Here is a 17,758-nt window from a genome sequence, read left to right as displayed (position 1 = left end):
ACTGCCCACTCTGCAGCCAGGGAGCAGAGGGGAGGGGCCAGCCCTCCTGTGGAGCAGAGAGCCCCACCCAACCCAGAGAGCATGCTGGGGGAGTCTGATTTAATGTAAACCAGCAAGGGGTCTGGGACAGTCATTGCATAAATTGGTTTGAGCCAAATCAGTTAAGTCTGATACTACATTCAACCAGGTTCATCTCAGACTGGTTTCAGCCATTCTCAAACTAGCTTATGTGCACTGAACATCTGTTCTGTTACAGGTTTAAACCAGTTTGTGATCACTTAAACTGGTTTATGTGTAATGTCTGTCCCTAGCCATAGTCTAGAAAGAAGAGGTGGTGGTTGGGTTTTTAAAATAGAAATATACCTAGCAATGTAAGTAGTGGTGCACTACAGCTTTATTTTGAGGCCAGTTAAAGACAACTTTTTGAAGCCACGTGAGCTATTTCTGTTAAGTTAATGCAGCAGCAGGTGGAAAGCAAAGGAGATGAATAGTGGGAAGACTGATTCCTAGAACAGGAAAAGGAAATCAAATTGTTCTGTGTTGGGAGTCTCACCCACCCTATTAAAGCAGCAGGGACACAAAGTGAGGTGCAGAAGAACTATTACTAGACTTCCTGAGTACTGAGCCTGCTGTTGGGGGAAGGGATGGGAAGAAGCTCAGTCTTAGGCCCTAATGTTCTGAAATGCTACATAGGACAGGTTGGGGTGCTGAGGGCTTTGTAAGGCAGATGGTTGGCAAGTTTGGATCTTAGATAGTACTAAAGACATAGCTCTGCTACCTTCATAGCTCAGCAGGAATGGAATTCTGATGTCCTAACTGCTAATCACTTGTTTTTGATGCTAGTCCACACTTGTCATCAGGAAAAAGGCATCTAATGAGAACACACAATTGCCTGAACAGCCTTCTGGGTTTTCAATTACTGATGAAAGCTGACCTTTGCTTTTTGAATGAGTGCTGTATCTTGCTGTAATAGCTTACAGATGCGTGTCATGCAGGAAGGGGTTTTCTAATGGAATGTTGTTAACTTTGCCTTTCCCTTGGAAAACAAGTCATTGAAACAGGTAAAAAAAGGGATGAAATCAAGGGATTTCTTCTCATGGTGAGAACAGCTCCCTGACCGGGAAAACCGGTGAGATGGTGAGAGAAACAGCAGTTCAGCCACTATTCAGAAAAGGGAGTAGTGTCCTAAGCAATAGCTGCTTTGGAGATACATGTTTAGGAAGTCATCCGTCAACACAAGGACAGGATATTTTAGATTCATTGCTTTCTGTCATCCTTAATATAGATTCATATTCATTTTCGAAAGTCCCAATGTAGGGCAATGCTAAGCTCCTTGGATAATTTGTGCTGGATCCTGCATAATAATTTGGTGTCTTTTCTGTATCTGCACTGAGGGTTTTATGGGTCAGTACTTGTGCCATGTGCTTTTGGGTGCATAAGGGGTTCCTCACTCAGGGCTTAAGAATAGGCAATATGTATGATGTCATGTTTAAGGACTGATGTCATGAGCTGAGTTGAATAAGAAAGTGAGATTAGAAGGCTCCTTGGAGGAACCTCTCAAACAAAGTTATTTATGCTATTTTGAGAGTACTGACAATGCTAATGAAAGATTTGGGCATGCTGAACTTGTGCATCAATACTTCCACCAATTTCTAATCCTTGGCATCAGGAGGAAACAGTGTGGGGCCTGATAATCCCCACCTGCTTGCTGTTGAGTTTTTGTACCCTTCTGAAGCATGTGGTACTGGCTTGGGTGGACTGCAGAGCTGGTCCAATCTGGCTGCTCCTAAGTTTTACAGCAGGAGCATCAAACAAACAGCCAGTGGGCTTGTTCTCTGGTTCATGGGGCTCCTAGAAGGCTGGGAATTTGGTTGTGGGGTAGGACAGAGCCCCACTGGGGATGCATGTCTGCAGCAGGGAGCAAACAATGGCCATGTTTGCCACCATGGCTCACCCTGCCACTGCTGCTGCATCTGGAACCAGCCTTACAGTCTAGGAGTCTGACTGAGTTTGTCACCCCTTGTTTTACAGTCTTACAACCTCAAGGAGTAGTACATACGGGACAGAAGGAAAGATGGAGAATGAGATATATGCAGAGGAAATAGGTAGTACAGAAAGGCACTGTTTCATTCATTAAGATGCTTGGGATTCCAGTGAAAGGTATTCATTGAACATTAGTGACAGGCTAAGAAGTCCCCAGGTCTGAATGTGAGTCAGCTCGGCTCCAAAGGCTCCTCCCAGAGCTCCTTAGGAGCTTCAAAATCTGAATCAACATATTTATGAACCCATTTGTAGTGGGCGTTATTTCATTTGCCATGGGAAAGGCATATTTATTGGCTGTTGATGTCAAGGCTGACTCATTTCCACACATGTAACTGTCCTTGGCTGAAATGTAATTTTGTAACATTCTCTCAAGGGATATGCTGGGTGAGGAGAATGGGGCTCTCTTTCCTATCCCTCTGGTTGAATCCCATAACTGTCACAAGGGTGTGCTGTGTCAGTACATTTTGCAAAGCACACTTCTGCTCTGAAACATGACTACATAAAGAAGATGCCTTTTTACTTCAATGTATCTGCTCCCTGGAAGTGGCGGTCACAGCTGCAGCCTTTCTGACTGTTTTTCATCCCTGCAGAAGTAATTTAGGCTTGGGGGAATGAGCCGCTTTGTAATCTGGCTCATCCATCATCAGAATGATTTAATTTAGCTTTGATTGCAGAATCTGCATTGGTGGTTATGCATGCATCAGAAAGTTTCTTTGGAAAGTGAATAAATCGAATCCAGACTGAGTGTGAGAGGTGCTAAATATGATGATATTTTTCACATGGTTACTTCCTAGAGTAGAAAATGGAAGGTTGCAACTGAAGCAACAGGGAAAGTGGATGGAGTTGTCTGTCTGTCTCTATCTTATTCTCATCAAATGCATAAATGCATGTCCCTACATATGAATGCTGTAAAGGTGTATGTAATCCACCTTCCTGATATTTAGAAGCGGGCTTCTGTTGGGTCGTTTGTGACCCCTTCTGACTGTAGAAAAAAATCAAAATAAAAAAAACTGTGCATGTACTCCCTCTTCCCTAAGGTAGCAACGGCAATTCAAAGGTGCTTGAACAAAGCTACAGTATCCACGAGGTTCCAGTGATGCTTCCTTAGACATCATACTGTCAATAGGCAAGCAGATGCAGACTCGGAAATAAATGATGAAGACCTACAGGGGCAGAACTTCAGCATGGGAATAAATGACACGTTTACTCCAGAATATTCTCAGAATATTTAAAGGGGTGGGAGGGAGGTGGTACAGACTCATGGCACAGCAGATACCCAGAAAGAAATACTGTTCTTTGGGATAAAGTTACTTCTGAGGAAATCAAAAATAAATTTACTCTGGAGAGAACTACCCTGGTGTATGTTGTATGTTCCCTGTTCTCAGCCTTACAGCAGGGGTTAACATCTGCTCGGTACAAATCAGCCACCGTGCTGCCTCATAGCCACATGCTGAAGCAGCCAACTTGGGAGACTGGTGTTGAGACTCCTTGTTCCTACATAATAAATTTATTGTGGGGTAAATTACTTTAGAATATTCAAGTCCTATATTCATCACCATAGGTGACGATGTCAAAGCCAGCTTATTTGAGCCAAAGTGCTGTTGTCTGACTTCTGTTCAAGTGGCCATGTTGTTCAACTATTGCTAAGGCATTATGAGAATATAAATAAAAGATGGAGATGGGATGGCTATGTCCTCTTTATGGTTCCCCAAGACAAAAATGTTCACATCCCCAAATCCAGCACTACTCTGTTGTTAGTCTCAACAGAGCAGCCAAGAACTGAAGAGGCTATATTGACTGGACTCATAGTTTCATAGTTAGTAGGGTCAGAAGGGACCTGAGCAGATCATCAAGTCTGACCCCCTGCCATGGGCAGAAAAGAGTGCTGGGGTCAAATGACCCTGGCTAGGTGACTATCTAGCCTTTTGAAGACCCCCAGGGTAGAAGTGAGCACCGCTTTCTTTGGAAGTTGGTTCCAGATCCTAGCTACCCCGGCTGTGAAGCAGTGCCTCGTGATGTCCAGCCTGACTCTACTCTCAGTCAACTTATGGCCGTTACTCTTGGTAGTGCTCGGGGGAGCAGGGACTCTCCCATTGCCTGCTGGTCCCCCTCGGCCAGTTTATAGATGGCCACCAGATCCCCTCTCAGCCTTCTCTTGTGGAGGTTAAACAGGTTCAGGTCCCGTAGCCTCCCTGTAGACTCCATTCTCAGCTCTTACCATGATTTCTTTAGGTTAGGTATAGAAGAGGGAAGCTGGCATTGCTGCATTTTTTGTTCAGTGGACAGGGAGAACATATTAGTCCCCTCTCCTGTCAGTTTGGCACCTTTCACCAGCACGGAGCTCATGGAAATATGGTGCTTCCCCTCCAGCTGCTGAGCAGAGCCATGATGCCAACTCTGATACTTTAACTGGTGACACAGCAGAGGGGCTGGGTTTTTTATCATGACCTGTCTTGTGCAGGATTTGGCAGGCTTGGCCTACCTGAAGCTGTTACTTCATCCTGCTTCTCATTAGAACACAACTTGACCCCAGAGGACTGGCAGGGCCCTCACCCTCAGCTGGCATAAATGGGACAATCAGCACAGCTCTAATGCCTTATGCCAGACGAGGATCTGGCTTTGAGTGTTTATTCCAGGCTTAGCAGACAGCAACGTGCTGCTGTTAGCTACAAGCTGCACAAAGAATGGCTCAGTGATGAAAAATTGCTGGATCAGATCCTCCCGCACCTCTCCAGGCCAAACTGTGCTCTTAGCAGACTTGTGTAACTGGAATAACCCCAGTGAAAAAGGGGAATCTTGCTGACTTTCCAGCGTATGCCTGACAGCAGAACTTTGGCCTCCTATTTGCACTTGATTTACATCATTTAATTAACATGTAAAAAACTCCCTACAGCCAGTTCTCTTCTCTTGTAAACTTGCACATAAATCCCTGCTTCCAAATGTTCCTCAGTGGGGGTGCCCCGCAAGTGCAGGCTCCTGTCTGTGGCTTGGGGTGTGTGCATGCTGGCAAAGTAAAACTTTGGGGTGGAACTAGCAACAAGAAGCCAAAGAATCCTGACTATCCCATGTGTGTAGGGAGATGGAGGCAGTAGCCCCAGGGCAGCAAGCTTAAATCTAACAGCCAGCGCATACATGGCAGAGCGCCAGGATTCTCAGTGACCTTGGCATTGCAGCCAGGGAAATTCTTTCAGAAGGCCATGCACGTTGTACTTTTTCCCTGCCACACCTGAACACGTCTTCAACACACTCTGCCTCCCTCCTCTGCTATCATGCATCTGAGCCATACATTGATTATCATGCATGTCCTCAGGTTTTCCTGACAGCCCTTCCAGTCTCCGTGTTTCCAGTCTCCGTGTTTACAATAACATTAGGGTGCTCTACTGCCTTCCAAGCAAGGGCCAGACACACCCCACCCCACCCCAATGCTCCTTTACTCTGGTCTTGTGGCACAAAGCAGCGACAAAGCTGCCCTCACTGAGCAGCAAAGGACTTCCCAGGCCTGGAGGAATCCCTCTTGGGCATAGATATTGCACAGCAAGTCCATCCCACTGTGGTATCAGATATGCTTGCAAGACAGGACTGGCAGGAGTGTTGCTGTGCTCTGGCAATCTGCAGCTGGCACAATGGCCCTTTGAGAGCTGTTTCCATTCAGTCTGAGTGGAAACCACCTGAAGATGCCTGGTGGCTAGACAGTATATAGGTATCTCTGCCTCCTGTATGTCCTCCTGTATGCAAAGTCTAAAATTCATTGAAGAGAATGAAAGAACCAGAGGGAGTCCCTCTTTGCCTGGGAAGGGTGGCATGTCACAGCCTGCTCCAGAGAATCATACTTTGAAGCTGCCAGCTGTGCTACTTACTGACTTGTGGACCCGCAGCATTCATTAGAACTTACAAACAAAGGAAACGGGCCAGCAGATGGAGATTTTTTTCCTGCTGTCAGAGTCCCTCAGCTCTGATGTTACACGTGGTGGCTAGATGCCAAAGAACAAACTCTTGAGGTATGCTGTCAGAGAAAAGGAAATGAAGGAACACAGAAAGGCTGAAGTCTGCCAAAACACAGGACTGCAAGTGCAGGCCATCAATCTCATTATCCCTTTGGTTCAGATTGCTCACTTCATCTCATCTTGGACACCAAGAGCCACATGAAGCTCCTTAGCTTCTTCCTCATGCCCTTCCTCCCCTCACATCACTACCATCAAATATATTGTCTGTGTGTGGCAATCACCATTTTGGCTGAGACATCTGGGATCGAAGCAGGGCTTTCATGAACCAGCAGAATGAGCTGGTAGAACCTAAGTTAAGAAGTTCAACTTTTAGTTGGAGCTGTACTAGACTCATGTTCTGTGAGCAGGGTGAGTAGGAACTAAACCCATCCTTTCCAGTGTGTTGCACATGTTCATGGGCTCAGTAACATCTGATTCCTCAATCTTCTCCTCTACCTTCAGGCTTCCTGCTAGGTTCTTTTTGATGGCATCTCTCAAATTTGCCCTTCCCCCTTCTCCTCCAGTATAACGCAGGTCCAGTCTTTGGTCTAAGCAAATTTTCTTTCAGAGCTCCCAGCAAATATTTCTGACCAGGTCTGACTGGCAGTGCTTTGGAAGACTAACGCTGTTCCAGAGAAAATGGATGAATCCCCCAGCCCTGGCAGAAAATTCCTTTTCAACTCTAGACATGGCAGTCAATCAAATACTGTACTCTTGCTTGAAGTTGAGGGTCCTCCCTGGATATGGTGCTTGCTAGAGCTGCACCCAAAGATAGCACAAATTGTTTTCCATTCCCTTCCTCAGCCTAGTCAGATGGATTTGGCTTCTGTGTCAGGGAAGCAGAAAATTCCAAACTTGGATTACTCAGAGGAAAAGAAGCTCCTCTTCAAATCTATCACAATACATTTGTACTGAGGCACCACCAAACAGGCAGGCCCAGATATGACTCCAATGCACTAGCCACAAAGAGTGAAGAAGAGTTCCTGCCCCAAACCTTTCCTCATTTTGGCTGACAACAGAAATAATAAAAAGGCCAATGCCAGCTCAGTGACTAACTGCAGTAGGCCACAGGGGGAGGCCAGGAAGCAGAACAGCTCTTCAATCCCTTTACCGGGCTGCTTGGTGCAGCTGCATAGTGATAGTTTCATTAATACACAGAGAGCCTATTTTTACCCCTGTTTAAAAATAGCAATAAGTAACTATGGTGGCAGGCAGGGATTATAGCTGAAGATGGAGTACCCTGGGAAACGATGGTCAAATCTGAATTCAAAAGCTCCAAAATTACTGTGCAGTATGGGCATGCATCTATACGTGTGTGCCCATACTGTGCAGTAAATATGGTGACTTATGCCAGCTTGAGCATACATTTGATACCTGCATCATGCAGGTATCAAATTTACGCCCGATTAATTACTGCACAGTAACACGTGTAGACACCTTACTGCACAGTAACAGTGTGTGTGTAGACTGACTTGGGACTAACTAAGAATGTTAATGCACCTTAATGCCTGCACATGTAGATGCTGACCTATTCCCACTTACTTCACAGTAATTTAATATGCAGTAAATTTAAGATGGTATGTAGACTTGCTCACTAAGTACTAGCCCAGCCTCAGAGATTATATAGCTTTGAGGAGCAGTTTGTGAGAAGGCTGCTTGGGAACTTCTGAACAGAATGCAGTTTTTGGAACTTTCTATTGAAACACACTGGCTTCATTGCAACTTGTTGGGAAGGTTTGTTAGGTCCACAAGGGTGGATCCAAAGGGGATGCAGTGGCACAGCTGCACACCTCTTTTGGATTGGACCATACCATGGGACTTTGGAGACTTTTTAAAGTACCTAAAGCAAGTGAAAATACTCTTTCCCTTCCTCATCCTACTCAGAGATGCCTCCTCCCTGCCCCTTCCCTCACCTGCCTTTCCCTGCTGTCTGGAGGGCAGAGAAGCACCAGAGCCAGTCCTGCCTGCTGCGCAGGGGCTGGGCTCAGCTGGGGATGGGGACAAGGGCAGCAGAAGTGGGCAGGGGTTCCCCTTCACTGTGACCAGGCAGGGTGGGGGGAACTCTCCAGGAACTTTCCAGGTGCCCTGTTGCCACTGTCCCCCCCAGCTGAGCTCAGTCCCTGCTCAGCTGTGCTGGCTCTAGAGCTTCCCTGCCTCCCAGCTGAAGAGATGCAGCAGAGATGAAGCAGTGGCTGACAGGGCAAGGGGAGGTGGCATGACCCTAAGCAGAAAGGGGAAGGGAGAGGGTATTTGCACCTATTTTACAACTTTAAAGATTCCCTAGAGGTTCCAGTAGTGTGGTCTGCCCACACTGGTGGGGCAAGAGGCTAAGAGCAGGGAGTGTAGAGACTTCTTTTTATTTTAAAACTTTTAGTATAAAAGAATTAAAAGGTGAAAGTGCAGACAGGGAGAAAGAGAAATATCTGCCCTTTCTCTCTCAACAGCCAGCAGCTTAATGGTTTGGGCACTCAGCTGGCCTGTAAAAGATTAACATGCAGGTCCCTGCTCTGAACCAGCCACCATGTAAGTGTTATTCTAGGCAAGGTTGTCTTTTTCCACCTGAAAAGCATTCAGAAGAGCTTGGTGTCTTTCTGCACTGGAATAGAAACAAATGCTGAGCCTTCAGAATTTGTCAAGAAATGGACACCTTGTTTTCCAGCCAGGCCTACTTCAGAGGGGATCTGACAGGTAAAATAAACAGCAGTCACACTCTCTGATCCACTAAATGAGATAGAGCCAGTTACTGCTGGCACAGCACCTTAGAAATGTAAAGCAGGTTGGAAGTGCTAAGCAGAGTTGGATGAACACTGTGCAAAGTGACTAGGAGCAGTGGGTCAAATTGGCCTTGACTGTCCTCATGACTTTGTTTGTGTTCAGGTGAGGTACAAGAGTGGAGTGGGTTTCTTGGGAGAAATGCTTGTGGAAACAAAACTCTGTAAGTGATTGGTGAAGAATATTTGCAAGAAGTAAATTTGCAAACACGAGCATTCAAATTGTAATCTTGAATTGTTGCCTGGCACTCATCCAGTTCAGGAATGGACACAGCCCATGTGACCTTGCAGCTAACAAGCAGTAACCGGCACTGCTGGAGTTGTATTGACAGTGAAATGCTCACAAGGACTTGTTCACAAACAACTGAGGCACCCAGAATTGTGGGATGAATTGTTTCAAGCAAAGAATGATTCTGAGAAAATCATAGTCACAGCTATTCTATCACTACACCCGCTGATTCCCTCAAAATTTGTCCAAGGAATAGTTTGTGAGCCACCCTGCTCTAGCGCTCAGAGTTACTCTGTTCACCAGGAGAAGATAGAAGCAAGATAACTAGAACTGAGAATGCAAGGAATGTCTTTTTTAAACCTTAGGCTTTTGGCCACGTTTGTATCTGAGAGCTGAGTAAATTGTGCTAGGTCTGATGTGCAGCCAGATTTGCATGGAAAACAGGGATGCCCATGCCTTTTGTTTATTATCATTCTAGTGACTTATGCAGGCCTTGCCTAGGTGAAGAATGTGGAGAAAAGCTCTGTGTTAATTCTACCCATCTCCATTCATTCCCCCCCCTTCCCAAGCATACACAATGACTCTATTCATGTGGGGCCCAGAAGAGCACCAGCCCTGAGTCCTCCCTCCCTGACCTGTGTTAACAAGCAACAGACGAGAGTTCATCCCTGTGTTACCCTTTTCTACCATCTCCATGGAGAGCTGTGTTTTACCCCACCTCTGTGCTCTTAACCTGCCCTTGGTTAATCTAAAACTGGGCTTCTGGCACCTCTCAGTATAAGTCATGTTTTCTAGTCCATTAATCTTTCTTTTGGCTCTTCTCTGAGCCCTCTCCAAGTTATCAGCACTTGGTTCTTGGACTTGGGATCTTTTTCAGTTCTGCCACTACCAAGCAAGTCACGTCGTCTCTGTTCTTGTCTCACCTTTTGTGGATCTTGTCTGTTTAGACTGGAGGAAGGAACTGTCTTTTCCGCTATATTTGTAGAGCCCTAGGCTTGATGAGCCCTTGATCTCAACTGTGGCTGCATTAATGTAAAGTGGATAATGATAAGTGGAAATATGGGGTTTCTGCAGGAAGGAGTGACAGCTCTGAGCAGCTGGAAGCCAAATGGAAAGAGGAGGATGGGGAAGGAGGAGAAGTAAAAGGCATGAGAAGTGGTACCCCTGAAGGGGACTGTCCTTTCCTGATGCTGCCTGGGTCACTAAAGCATTGAACTTCTCATAACTAATGATAATAACAAAAAGATTAACTGCTCCACAAAGGCCAGGTGCCACCTTTGATCTACCTCTGGCTTTAGTGATGGCAGAACAGTCCAAGATGCAAACCCTAACCCACTGGCCACGATTCACAGAGGGACATGGCCTTCTCCACAGAAGTCTAGCTGCTCTAGCCTGGGACACTACCTTGCAGGGCAAGAATGTCACCGGGTTTTCCTCACTGCATGTGTCCCCTTCCAGCCTGGATGGAATCAGTCACCCAGGCAAGGTAACCTATCTGAAGGCTGAGGGAAAAGGACTGCTTGAGAAGAGAAGGTAGAGGCAAGTCTGGGTGCACAGTGGTGCTGAGATGTGCTCGTGCAGTCAGCTGTGTGGTGACCTGCATCTGTACATGCGCTGGGCAGACAGTATTTATCACTGACAGACAGCAAACCTGAGACTGGCTTTCCTCAGTGATGTCATTACGGAGGGGAATTCATCAATTATTTCATTTGTAGGTTTTTCTATAAGATGTTTCATGTTAGTGTCTGAGGACTTCAGAGATGAGGAAGATGCTGGTTAGTGTTACTGCTCTCTAGTGGTGTATGATGATTGCTTGTCATGGGCTTGGTGGTCTCCTGAGAAGGTCAGCCAGGTCTGTGTTCCATCCCCAGCTCAGCCAATGACTTGCTGAATGACCCTAGGCCAGTCATTTCACCACTCTATGTTTTGGTTCCCCTTCCCACCCTGGTTAGACTGTGAGATCCTAGGAGCCCAGACCATCTCTTGTTACAAGTCTGTAGAAGCAGTAGCACCATGCCTCCTCTCTCCCTGTGCCTGGGGCTTCAAGGATCGAGCATCTTACACCCTCATGGTGTTCTACCAGGGCTGCAGCCAGTGTCTGATGCAGGGTAAGATGAAGACTTGTTTCTCTCCTCATTTTCCAACTTGTCTCTTGTGCCCATGCCCCCATTTTTTTGCACCTTGAAGCCATTTCCCTTGGCCTCCAGGAAGCCATCATGTGAAGGGAGGGTAAACCTGGGCTGCATGCATACTAGTATGGAGCCTTCAAAGGCTTAACCCCTAAGGAAAATTTTGTTTGAAAAGGTGCTGCAAAACAGCAGCTTGGGGGCTTCTGTTCAGGTCCAGGGCATTGTGTGTGTCATGATTCCTGGTTTCCAGCCCTTTATTCCTAGTTCCTTATTCCCAGTACTTTTTTCAAAGCAAATCCTTACACAATTAAACACTGGTAGTAATGAATTACATAACCTAAAGAGTTAGGATGTCATAAAAATGTGTTTACTAATAAACATGTAAAATGATACCATGTATCAAGTACATAGACTTGAAAAAAGACCTGAGATTAGGCTGGCCAAAGTCCTTTTTGGGTCACCCCAAAACACACTTCTCTGCCATCGGGGACACTGCTGAACAAGTCTGAACAGGATGCTGCCTGACCCAAAACTCAGTTTTTGCATACCAACATGAAAACTGAGTAAGGATCTGAGTTTGGACTGGGATTATGTGTGGAAATCTTTTTCAGCTCACCCCACAATGGCATCGGGGACTTTCCTGAGGAAGCATGGTCAAAGTCGTGCCTGACCTGAAGCTCGGTTTCTGCATGCCAAGCCGCCAGCTCACAGGCCCTGGAACCTGAATAAAGAGCTGGGTTTGGGCTAGAATTACAGGAGGAAATCCTTTTCAGATCACCCAAAAATACACATCTTTGTCATTGGGAGACTCTTCCAAAGAAGGCTAGGCAGAGTCCTGCTCAACCCAAAGCTCAGTTTGTGAGTGCCAGGCCATCAGTTAGCAGGCTGGCTTGCAAACACCAAGCTTTGGGTCAGGCAGTGCCCTGGCCAGACTTCTTCAGAAGAGTCCCCTGGTGACAGAGACGTGGTTTGGAGTGATCCAAAAAGGATTTTCACACACAACCCCAGCCCCAAATCATCTCATTTGGTGCTATGTAAATAGTATGCAGCTCTGGAGTGCCATTGGTTGAGAGGCTGGCACACAAAAACTGAGCTTTGGGTTGGACAGAAACCTCCCAGAATTCTTCAGGAGAGTCTCCAGGCAGCAGTGATGTGTGTTCTGGGGTGACCCAGAGAGGATTTTACTTGATAATCCCATCCCATCTTCAGATCCTTATTCGGGGCTAGGTGCAGAGCACATAGGCATGGGCCTGTGAGTTGGCAGCCTGGCACTTACAAACTGAGCATTGGATCAGGCTGGACTCTGCCCAGATTTCTTCAGAAGAGTCCCCAAATGGTGGAGACATGTTTTGGGGTGACCTGAAAAGGATTTCCACCCATAATCCCAACCCAAACCCAGCCTGTTATTCAGGGCTGGGGCCTGTGAGTTGGCAGCGTGGCATGCAGAAACTGAGCTTCAAGTCAGGCAGGACTCTGTCCAGACTTCTTCAGGAGAGTATCCTGATGGCACAGACATAGGCAGTGAAAGGCCAGGGCTCAGAAAGCTTAACCCCCACAAACGTAGGACAGCAGGCAGGGCTGCAGGGCAGCCCAGCCGCAGCCAGGATTGCATCCAGCCAGAATTGCAGCCCTGGTGTATGGCTGCCCAGCATGGCAGGCAAGTTTTTCAATCTGCTTTCTTTGTGAAGGGGAAGGGGCTTGGCAGGAAAGCAGATCGAGACCCCCACAGTGTGGGATGGTGTGGCGCAGGGACAGGGGTGAATGGGGCCCCGGCCAGGCTGTGTGGTGGGATGCTCAGAGCCCGGGGAGTTCATCCAGGGGTGAGGTGGGCTCCTGCCACAGTGCACTCCCCAGCAGAGGCCTGGGGGGCATGTGCCCCCACATATGTGCGTGGGGCGGAGGTGGCTGCTGCTGCTGCTGCCCGCTGCACTTTGCATGCCACTGCAGCTGCCCTGGAAGTAGTGCAATACCATATACCTGCCCCTGCTGGGCTGAACTGCACCCCCTACCTGTCCCACATCCGGATGCACGTGGTGTTGCATGACTCTTGAGCCAGCTGCAGCATGCAAAGCACAGCGTGCAGCAGCATCCACCTCTGCCCTGCGCACAGATGAGGGGGCATGTGCCCTCCAGGCCTCTGCCAGGGTATGCACAGCACCAAGAGCCTCCCCCATGCCCCTGACAAAGCAACCTGGGCTCTGATTGTCTCACCACTGGGCCCGGCTGGGGCCCCATTCACCCCTGCTCCTTCCTCTGCCCTGATCCCTCCCTCACCACAGGGGCCATGATCTGCCCCTCCATGGCCCTTCCCCTCCCCCTGCCCCTTTCCCCATAGACTTACCTGCTGGGGTGGGGTGGGGTGGGGTGGAGTGTGTGCACATGCGCACGCACTCAGCCCCCCCAAATAATTTTTTTCCCTCCACCTATGGACACAGACATGTTTTGGGGTGACCTGTAAAGGATTTCCACTCATAATCCCAGCCCAAACCCAGCTCCTTATTCAGGGTTCTGTACAGAGCACACAGGCCTGGGGCCTGCGAGTTGACAGCCCAGCATGCTGAAACCAAGCTTCTGGTCGGGCAGGACTCTACACAGACTCCTTCGGGAGAGTGCCCTGATGGGAGAGTGCCCTGCAGACCTGTGTTTTGGGGTGACCCAAAATGGATCTCCACCCATAATCCTACCCCAAATTTATGTGGTGTACTGTACAGAGCACACAGGCCTGGGGCCTCTGAGTTGACAGCCTGGCACAAAGAAACTGAGCTTTGGGTAAGGCAGAACTCTGACCACGCTTCTTCGGGAGAGCCCCCCAATGACAGAGACATGTTTTGCTGTGAGCAAAAAAGGATTTCCACCTGTAATCCTAGCCCAAACCCTGCTCCTCCTTCAGGCCTGGGGGCTGTGTGTTGGCAGCCTGGTGCACAGAAACTGAGCTTTGGGTTGGGCAGGACTCTGCCCAGGCTGCTTCGGGAGACTCCTCCAGTGGCAGAGTCTTGTACCGTGGGGTGAACCAAAAAGGATTTTCACCCATAATCCAAACCTAAATGCAGCTCTTTATGTAGTGCTATATACTCACAGCCCTGGGGTGGTTATCAGTTGTAGACTGGCATGTAAAAACCGAGCTTCAGGTCAGGCAGCAACTTCCTCAGACTTATTCAGAAGTATCCTCCAGTAGCATAGATGTGTTAGGGGTGATCTGAAAGGATTTTGTGTCATAATGTCAGCCTAATTTCAGGTCTTTTTTCAGGACTATATACTTGATATAGGATATTATTTTACATTTTTATTAGTAAATATACATTTTGATGAAATCCCAACTCTTTAGCCTGTGTAATTCATTACTAACAGCCTTTTAATTGTGTAAGGATTTGCTTTGAAAAAGGAACCAGTAACCATGAATAAGAAACTAGAAACAACCTCAGCCTCATCTGCGGGTCTACAGATTGTGACAGTACCAAACCCCATGCTGCAGGTTTGTGCTCCCAAAGTTGCACTTCATGTGATCACAGTAACATGTTGCTAGCCATTGTGGCTGCAAAGAAAATGGAAAGGAAATACAAACTGGTATGGTGACATCTGCGGGAGCCTACAGCAGGTATACAAGCCAGTGCTCTGCGAGGAGTGAATGACCCCATGCATCTAGGTAGGATTAATGTCATTGCTCATTAGTGTCAGTCAGTTACAGCTGGAAGGGATCTGTTGGGTCACTGAGTCTGATGGAACCACTTCAAATAATCCCCTTTTTAAACTGATCCCCCTTCCTGTGGCAAACAGTCAGGTTTATTGTCCCCCACCCCAAGTCCTCCCATTTGGAGGTCAGAATCTCATTGTTCTGATGCCTGGAAGCCTCCATCTAATTCAAGTCTACATGTGTTTGTGGCCTGTTTACATTCATTTGTCTTGTGCAAAGAATCCTTTAGCTCACAGAGCAATTTTCCACCCCTGGTGTTCCCTTCTGGTGTAGTTAGACAAGGGAAGCAGTGACAGGTGGGTTGGAGGAGGGAGTGATTGGGATGAGAAGATGGAGACAAGAAAAAGGACTGAAGGGGAGAGAGTGTAAGGAAGGGAAAAGAGACCACTAGTCTGGGGACGATGGGGTTGAGAGTGGGAGAGGCAGCCAGGTCTGAGGGGAGCCTGCTGCATGCAGCTGCCTTTCTGGTACATTTCTCCCTCTCCCTCTACATGGCTGCTATGCCTTTGGGACAGAAAACCCTACAGCCCTCCCAGCAGCTTTGGAAGTTTGTGGGGTGGGGTGAGACAGGACAGCTCCATCCTCTGCCAGCAGCAAGGGGAAAGCCTGCAGCATGCAACCCTGATTGCTATAGCACTGTCTGTGACCAGGCTCCTGCACCATCTGGGAGGGAGGAAAGTATCCTCCAGTATGTGAAACAGCTGTAAAGAGACATTGCCATTCAGAGAATCAGCAGGGGATTCCTATCGCCAGTCCCACATGGCTCCCTTCATTTTCTGACTGCTTTGTTCAGCATCAGGACCTAGCTGAGAAGGATTTCCCAGCAAAGCTGCTGTAGAGGGGAAAGGAGTTCATCTGCCTTCGAGATTTGTTTATGTGTTTGCAAAGAAAATGTATTGGCCAATTTCAGTGAGACTTATCTGGTACATAACCTTGGGGAAGATGCATACTACAACCGTAATGTTGCGCTTTTTCAGAATGCGTTTCTTACAGATGCATAATTCTTTTTTATTTTTTTAATGCTTTGTATAAAAGTCCTTCTTAATTATTGCAGGAAGCACAGATGGCAGACTTAGAGGAGGTGGGAATGTCTGCAGCACAAGTAGGGCTGGGGCTGTAAAACCTGCAGTAGTGGGCATGAAGCACAGCTCTTCCCAGTTAGAGGGGAATGGGACAGCAATGGGAGTGCCAGTCAGAGTACTACAGTAGAGTGATGATGAGTGATGTGTGAGTGGGCACTAGCTGGTGATGACCACTTAGAGGGAGCCAAGAATGGCAGCTGCTGCTACTGCCAACTCCGCTGCCACTGCAACTGCCACCCTGGGTGCAGAGCCTGGCTGTGATGCCTCTGGAGTAACATGCCCCTCTCACTCAGGTGGGGTGGGGGGCACCCTGCAAACTGACTCAGGGAAGGGTGATTTTCTGGTTCTTGTTCGGAGGGAAGAAAGAATGAGCTGTCATGATACTGGATACCACTAGATGGTGCTATTGTAGACGGCTGTTTGTACAGGCGGGAAGACCTTGGGCAAATGCTGTTTGTTGGCTTGCTGCAGTACAATGTCACTTGGAATCAGGGCAAACTGGCAGTAAACATGTTTGCTCACTTTGTCCTTGTGACTGAAATGATTTCTTAGGTACAGAGCTGCTGCCTAGGCCATGCCCACAAAAATAATTTCATAGACACCAGGAGCTGCTTTGGACTGGGGGAGAGGTAAGTCATAGATTTCATAGCCATTAGGGCTGGAAGGGACCTCAGAAGTTCATCAAGTCCAGCCCCCAACCCCAAGGGCAGGAAGTCCAGAAAGATAAACATCCAAATTTCTCTTGAAGGCATTCAACATAGGTACTTGAACCACCTCCAGTGGCAGTCTATTCCAGACCTTGGGGGCTCAGACAGTAAAGAAATCCTTCCTTATGTCCAGCCTGAAATGGTCTTGGAGGAGTTTGTGACCATTCAACCTTGTCATCCTTTGGGGCGCTCTGGTGAACAAACGTTCCCCCAGATCCTAGTGAACACCCCTTATAAACTTGTAGGTGGTCATCAGATCACCCAAGCCTGCTTTTTTCCAGACTGAAGAGTCCCATGGCTCTCAGCCTCTCATCATAAGGTCTGTTTTCCTGACCTCTGATCATGCACGTGGCTCTTCTCTGGACTCTCTCAAGCTTCTCCACATCCGTTTTGAATTGTGGGGCCCAAAACTGGATGCAATACTCCAGCTGCGGCCTCACCAAGGCCAAGTACAAGGGGAGAATGACGTCCTGGGATTTGCTTGAGAAGCATCTATGGATGCAAGCCAGCGTTTTGCTCGCTTTACTAGCCGCAGCATCACATTGAAGGCTCATGTTCATCTTGTGGTCAGTCATGACCCCCAAGTCCCTTTCTTCCGTAGAGCTAGCCAGCGTAGCACTGCCGCGCCTATAAGCATGCTGCAGGTTTTTCCTGCCAAGGTGGAGAACCTTGCATTTTTTAGTGTTAAACACCATCAGGCTCTCATCTGCCCATTTCCTGAGCCTGTCAAGGTCAGCCTGGATCACCCTCCTGTCCTCAGGTGTGGATGCTTTACCCCAAAGTTTGGTATCATCGGCGAACTTAGCCAGTCCGCTACTGATACCAGTGTCTACATTGTTAATGAAAATGTTGAACATAATAGGTCCAAGAACAGAGCCTTGAGGGACCCCACTGGTCACAGGGCACAATGACGATTGACTGCCATCAATCATCACCCTCTGGGTTCAACCACGGAGTCAATTCCCCAGCCAATGGATCGTGGTGGACCCGAGGCCGCCGTTAGCCAGTTTTGCCAAAAGGTGATCAAGGGATACCAGATTGAAGGCTTTTTTAAAGTCAAGATATACGACATCAATCTCTTCCCCCTTGTCCAGGTGATAGGTCACCTGGTCATAAAAGGAAA

General features: G+C 47.8%; 1 long non-coding RNA gene across 1 annotated transcript in view; it reads left to right on the top strand.

Annotated features, from left to right (window-relative positions):
- Window positions 1-8,341: 8,341 nt before the first annotated feature.
- Window positions 8,342-17,758, top strand: part of LOC109290159 — a 14,865-nt gene continuing 5,448 nt past the window's right edge. Inside the window, exon 1 of the long non-coding RNA XR_002095552.1 lies at window positions 8,342-8,714. This is a non-coding gene — a long non-coding RNA (uncharacterized LOC109290159). The remainder of the gene's footprint in view (window positions 8,715-17,758) is intronic.

The sequence above is a fragment of the Gavialis gangeticus genome, unplaced genomic scaffold (genome assembly GCF_001723915.1).
Source record: "Gavialis gangeticus isolate Ggan-Ray unplaced genomic scaffold, GavGan_comp1, whole genome shotgun sequence".
Classification (NCBI taxonomy): Eukaryota; Metazoa; Chordata; order Crocodylia; family Gavialidae; genus Gavialis; species Gavialis gangeticus.
Note: the sequence above shows the minus strand (reverse complement) of the source record. Positions and strands in the feature narration are given on the sequence as shown.